Raw genomic sequence first — 7,499 nt, 5'->3', positions numbered from 1 at the left:
ATAAAAACAATGGGTGCGTAGCTTCCACAGGAAGTCCGTTCAGGTTGTCCTCCACCGGACGGAACTGCAGATATTCAGAAGGGGCCCATAGCTCCTGTTTCTCTGCATGGCTCCTACTGTCCCATGGATTCTACCCTGTCGGTCTTACCTGTTTCTGCAGCGGCACAAACATTTAAACGATGAAACACAGAGAATATCTTTTCTAAAAATAGCAGAGTACCAAACCTATATACATCGTACACAATCCTGAGCTAACCCCTTGCGTTTTGTAGCTAAACTATGTGTGTTGTACTTAACTAGTGTTTTCAAGGATGATCTGCGTGTCGGCGAACTATATGTTTATGTTTTCCCCTCCTAGTCTAACCAAATCCTTTCTCTTCTTCTTGTTGTTCCGGTGGCTCCTCTGGACTCTTCTTCCGCATGGTTGGTTTCACTGGCCGTTTCCGCTGTGATTTGTTCCCTGTTGGCTGGTCCAGTTAGTGGCACTTCTGTCCCTTGGAGTGGGTCTTCCAGTCCCCTCATTGTCTGCCTCTGCCAGTCCTTCCAAGTCTCCTTCCTTCATCACGGTGTGTGATCAGTAGTGCTGGTCCTCTCTCCTCGTCTTGTCTGGACGGTTTTACCTTTAATTAAGCAGAGTTAGTAGCACTTATACTGCTCGAAGTGGGTCTTCCGGCCCACCTTCAAGGGTATCCTCCTCATCATCATCTACATGATATCTAGACAAATCAGCCAACATCATCTGGATAACTGGTGGATCCTGCCCCCCTCGGCTTCCTCTACACACTACTTCTATCACAAATTTTTCTATTAATACCCTGATGCACGGGATACCACAACAACAACATATCACTAAAATTACCAATCCTACACATACTGACATCACCAAACTCGTAATAACTTCCTTCCATTCTCGTGACAAAGCCCTTAATCCTTCCAAAGCTTGTGTCACACTACCATCAGGTGCAGTATTATTAGGGATGAAGGTGCAACACGATGAACCCACAATCTGGCAAACTCCACCTTTCTCTGTTGACAACATGTCTAATGCCATTCTATTCTGTAAGGCTTAAATTCATCTGGGACCCCCCTTGGGACCCCTACACCATCAATCCACACGGTCTTGTCGAAGGATCCGCCAGGTTTGACCTCTCGGGTGTCTCTTCGATGGTTGTGGTGATTGGTCAGGACGTCCGCGGCATCCTCCATTCCGTGCTGCTTTTGGATTCTGAAAGGCATAACCAAAAAGACCAGCGCACACTCCCCAGACCAATTCCCATGCAACCTTCGCCGGATTCTCATATCTCCACAACCATACTAAATCCGCCCTACTGAATTTTTGTGCATTCAGCTGGCTGCCTGTATAATTCCCATTACTATCCAGGATAAAGGTTTCCTTACACCAACCTTCTGAAAAATGTCCCCTGTTTATCGGTCCTGGTTTGTTGCTCCTGAAACAGGTGTAATTGCCTTTATAGGCTTTGATGTTAGTTGGGGTTGGTTCCTGAGTTACTGGGTGAGACATGGATAAATTCTTACACCCTACTGGCTCAATCTCATTGAACAATGAGAGTAGGCATGTCCAATTTCCTTAAGTTACTGGATGTGTGGCCAAATTAGGTTTTGTAGCTGCGCAAACAAAGCAGTTATCTATCTTCACTGAAGATACTGAGTACTTGACCCATTCCAGTCAGGTATTTGTGTCGTCATAACCTGTTTCTATAGTCAATTGGTCCCTCCATGCCATCTCTGATTTGACTATTACCATCATCTCTTCCTTATCTACAGACGATCTCCTTGTCCCTGTCTTGGTCATTCCTTTGTTTTCTAAACATAACACCGCCATCAATCCCCACAGTACAACAATACTGTCTGGACTTGTTCCAACCTGCTGCAGTCGTATTGTCGAACTGCCAAACTACTTTGTCCCTTAAGACAACTCAATTCCACTTTACACAATTCCTTCCATTCTAACTTACTTTTTATTCCACTGCTTAAGTTCACCTGGACAGATTATTAAAAAATTGTTTATGTGTACCACTTAGAACAAAGACACACAAGTACACCACAAACAATACCTTCCACTCCCTTCTTATTTCAACAAACACATGCAAAACATAAATCCAATAAATTCTTCAATCCAGTCACCAATCCTCAATTTTCATATATCTACGTATAGTTGGTTTTTTTATTGTTTATTAGTTGGATGCAACTTGTCCTCTCCTTCTGAGAGGCTAGTGCATTATTCACAACATTACAAACCCATCTGTCCGCACCAGGTTTCCCACGCTCAATTTCTTTACTGCAGGGGCACCTTCCAATTTCCTTTTACATTAGTCAACTTTATGTTTTAGATAAATTTAGAAAAAATTTTTAATACGTTGTTCAGAACCAGGTGGGGCTTTAGTTTCCAGTGGATAGAGACCAACCTCTGTCCAACTCAGTTCCTCAACTTTTGCGCCTGTTTTCGCCTTTTCTTTGACAGAGGAGGTTTCCACCAGTCGCTTAACAACTACTTGTTTCAATTCTCTGTGTTAAATTAGACATTTTAGACCGCTTTAAACAACCTTTCGAGCAAAATCTGTAACACGTATCAAGAAAAAGACAAACTGATGGGTTTTAACGAGTCACACCCTAGAACAGAAGATTCCTGCCTAGTCGAAGAATACGAGTATTCTTTTAACATTCACTGGCACAACTCAGACAAAAAAAAACGTAAACCTCAGTACAACAACAGTGTCTACTGGAAACAAACAATTACTTCACAGCGACCAACAATGGCCCTATGGAAACAAACATATACTTCAGGGCAACCGACAGTGATCCCCTGGAAACAAACAATTACTTCACCGCGACCGACAATGGTCCTATGGAAACAAACATATACTTCAGGGCAATCGACAGTGATCCCCTGGAAACAAACAACTACTTCACAGCGACCGACAATGGTCCTATGGAAACAAACATATACTTCAGGGCAATCGACAGTGATCCCCTGGAAACAAACAACTACTTCACAGCGACCGACAATGGTCCTATGGAAACAAACATATACTTCAGGGCAATCGACAGTGATCCCCTGGAAACAAACAGTCACTTCACCGCGACCGACAATGGTCCTATGGAAACAAACATATACTTCAGGGCAATCGACAGTGATCCCCTGGAAACAAACAGTCACTTCACCGCGACCGACAATGGTCCTATGGAAACAAACATATACTTCAGGGCAATCGACAGTGATCCCCTGGAAACAAACAGTCACTTCACCGCGACCGACAATGGTCCTATGGAAACAAACATATACTTCAGGGCAATCGACAGTGATCCCCTGGAAACAAACAACTACTTCACAGCGACCGACAATGGTCCTATGGAAACAAACATATACTTCAGGGCAATCGACAGTGATCCCCTGGAAACAAACAATTACTTCACCGCAACCGACAATGGTCCTATGGAAACAAACATATACTTCAGGGCAATCGACAGTGATCCCCTGGAAACAAACAATCACTTCATTATTTGTCTCTCATACTGCATTAACCCTTCCTGCTATATAAAATTCCACTTCAAACAGTTCAAACTGATCAGAGCAGAAGGTGCATACACATTACATCTAACATTTTCTACACTTATTCTACTTCATCATCACCGCATGCTAGAGAGCCTTCAAATTTTCTAAATCACATTCTTCCCAATACAAAATCACCAATCCACTATTTATTATTTACTCTGCCATACTTAAAATAACAGCAGCTCTGCTATATCAACTTCCATCAGTCCTACAAACCCCTGACTTTTATTATTTATTCATTCAGATTTTTACCCCAACTTTTGGTCACTGGTACTAACACACCTCCTGCTTCTAACAATACAGACTCCATTTCCCACAATCCAACAGACTCTCACATGACCATCTCCTGCTCCTAGTCAGCCAATCCCTCATGCTCATCATCACCAGCGCTTTAATCCACTTTGGCTTTCTTGAATCACATTAAACTCTACTTAAATAGTTCCACTTAGTTAACTGTCTACTTTTATCCTGTTGGAAAGCACAGAATTTTAAAGTTAGTTCAATCAAAGTCTGGTGTTAGCTGGACCTGTAAACAGATAATGTCGTTAGTGAGCAGTGGAAGGTGTACAACAGCTTTGTCGGCCGTTTCACCTCTGGCATTGTCCTGTAAAATTGGAACAAAACTTTAGAATATGCACAATTTACAAAATGGCTCTCTGTTTGGGCAGCAGAATTGCATCCACAAGTTGTGCAACAAGGTATGGTGGGCGATTTCCAAATTTAAATTAGTCAAAACAAGACACTCTCCCACCAAATACAACCAATTGTTCGATTCCATATATGAAAGTTTTTAGTTCATAAATATGTAAGCAGTTTTGCTTTCAGCCAGTCTAGAGGCTGTTATTAGAGCATGTAGTTCAACAGTTTAAGCCAATAAATTGAATAGGAGGGACAATGACACAAAGTATCATTTGCTAAAATTTTAACTAAGCCCACTTGTTTCCTGTCTGTTGCAGCATCTCTGGATGCAAATCCTTTCACAAACATTTCCAATTCAGGATTCCTATCAGGCCCAGAAAAAATAGATAGAGTAATATAGTCCTGATGTTCACCATCTTCCCTGTAGTGTATGAGATATGAGGTTGAGTGAGAATACTATTGATTCTGTCTTTTCTCGCTCTTGACAGGGTAAAGGCTGTGGAAATCAAAAATGCAGTCACACCATGACTTGTATTGACAATAAGAGGATGACATGACCAAATGTGCTGTTTGAGCTATGGTACAAGGGTACAGCTCTCCACTCCCCCCTTTTCTGAAAAAAACTGCATTTATAATGCCATTCTTTTCAGAAACATCCAAATAGAAAGGGTCAGAGTATTTCGGTTGTTGTAGGTCACTGGCTAAGGTCAGTTGCTGTTTTAATTCAATAAAAGCAGCCTCAAGGGGCTTGGCCCACTCTACTTAGGTTGTTAGGTTTCTTTGACCTAACCTGGTAATTTCAGCCCTCAAAGGTGCAACCAAGCCTGAGTAATTAGGGATGTAGTTCCTGGAATAACCTGTCAAGCCAAGAAAAGACAGAAGGTGACTCACGGTAGTTGGCTTCGGGTGATTCAGGATGCAACCTCTGGTGTCAGCAGTCAGATATTGACCCTTGCTGGAAACCCTCCATCCTAGAAATGTCACGACAGGTCGGCATATCTGCAGTTTGGCTTTGTTGACTTTGTATCCTGTAAACTTCTGAACCCTGCAACAGTCTATGAAATCTCACTCTTTACAACTACACAATATTTTAGAAACAGTAACATATTAGCTTTTACCTTTTACTTGTATTCAGCATTTGTACACAGAGAAAAAACACGACATCACTCTCAATTAAACACAAGCTTTGACAATATATAATCTAATATATAAACACATGTCTTAATCAGAGGTGGAAAGAGTACCAAAAAGTGTATTCAAGTAAAAGTACTATTACTTTAATTAATCTTTACTTAATTACAAGTAAAGTTACTACTCTGAAAATCTACTCAAGCAAAAAGTAGAAAGTAACTCATTTAAAATGTACTCACCGAGTAAACAGTAGGGGGTCTCCTCTGTGTAATGTAAACAGGAGTGGATACAAACCTCAACAGTAGTTTTTAATTCAAATGCAATAGAAGAAACGTTGTCCTTAACTCAAATGCAATAGAAGAAACATGTTGATGCAACACTTAAAACAGTTAGGGATGTGTAATGCTTCATTTCAAATGACATAAAACTTTTTCAAACTGTATAACCACTAGCGATGTGTCGTAAAATGATTCGAATCTATGAACCGGCTCTTCTAACCGAAACAAAGGAATCGACTCTTCCGGGAGTCGTTATGCGAATAAACGGCTCTTTAAAAGGAACCGAGACAAACGAAACGACTCCCCGTCGTAATTTTCACTGCAGCAGTTCCCCAGCCGCGATTTCTTTACCGTTTTTATATTGCTCAGTAACAGATGTTATTTAAAATGTAGCAATTACTAATACAAAACATACTTAAATAAAAGTAAAATTACAGTCTGTGTGATGTGCTTTAAAAACTACTGTTACAGTAACCAGTGTGATCAGAGCGGTAACACTAAGCACTGGCTTCGTGTATGTATGTGTATTGATCGAATTTGTTTAAAATCATATCCCCGCTATTGAAACATTCTCCACTTGCGACATATTGATGTCGAATTATTGCCCAGCATTGCCCCACACATTAAAACAAAAAAAAACAATATAACAATCTCTCAACAATACATGCAAAGCTCCTAACACGATTAACAAGCGCTGGGTTAGTCAAAAATTTTAATCTTATCCACTATAACCACTCTGATTAAGGAGATTTTCCTTAACTATTTGTGAAAATGTCTTACTCCTCTCAGTGGAGAGGGGTAATACTTTTCATGCATGGATGAATTCTACTCTAAGTGCCCCCTTTCCTAGTTTAAGCACCTTAAAGTTGAAGAACGCTACCTACCTTAAAACACACTTAGTAAGGTACCATAACAAATACTTGTTTTAACTCACAGTTATCTTAAGATTATAAAAATAAATTTGATTATAAAATTAACTGCAGCACTTACCCAATCCAGGCGTACAAAGACAAAGATAGCCGATGGACAAGAGATACGGCAAGCCGCGCACATAGAGCCAAAATGGCCGATAGACGGGAAGCCACGCTGCGTTCCCAAGAGCCAAAATGGCGGACAGACAGAAAACAAAATGGCGGATAGACGGGAAAGCACGCTGCGTTCTCAAGAGCCAAAATGGCGGATAGACAGAAAACCACGTTGCGCTCTCTGGTCCAAAATGGCCGCCGAACAAAAGAAACCACGCTGCAACCCAGAGCTAAAATGGCGCCGGCGGACAAAGGAACCACATGTGCCAGATGGCGGACAAACAAAAGGTTACATACAAATGCACACAGAAACACTGACAAATAAACTCCTGATGTACCATTTTCGAACCGAATTTAGAATTTAAAGTCTAATTAACCGAACTCCGTTCCCAAAACAGTCAAGTCCGAATTTTAGGACAATCTTTTTCATAGAACCCCGTTCTTCAAACAGCCAGACTCCTAAGATTTCCACGTTCAAATCATAGAACCCCGTTCTTTGAACTGCCAGGTAATAGATTTCCAACGCTCGCTCATTCCTAGAATCCCGCTCTTTGAGCAGCCAGATCCTAGGTTTTACAACGCTCGAATTATACTAGATCTATAGAATTAACCCAGTCTCAGACTCGTTAAAACTTAGATCATTCGAATCACGTGCCCCTGCTTTTGAAACAGACAGACACGTTTCGCTCCAATGGTGTTCCGGGTGGAGCCTCTGCCGAACAGCCCTTTACCGTTTATTTTGCTCGGTCTGATTCAAACTCAGCAATCAGGAAACATACATTTTTAGCTTCGGCATATATTCACAGTTTTAAACTATCTAATGATACTTTAGTAATTTAATCAGACACTTAC

The sequence above is a fragment of the Trichomycterus rosablanca genome, chromosome 3, assembly GCF_030014385.1.
Source record: "Trichomycterus rosablanca isolate fTriRos1 chromosome 3, fTriRos1.hap1, whole genome shotgun sequence".
Lineage (NCBI taxonomy): Eukaryota > Metazoa > Chordata > Actinopteri > Siluriformes > Trichomycteridae > Trichomycterus > Trichomycterus rosablanca.
This window is presented reverse-complemented; position numbering follows the sequence as displayed.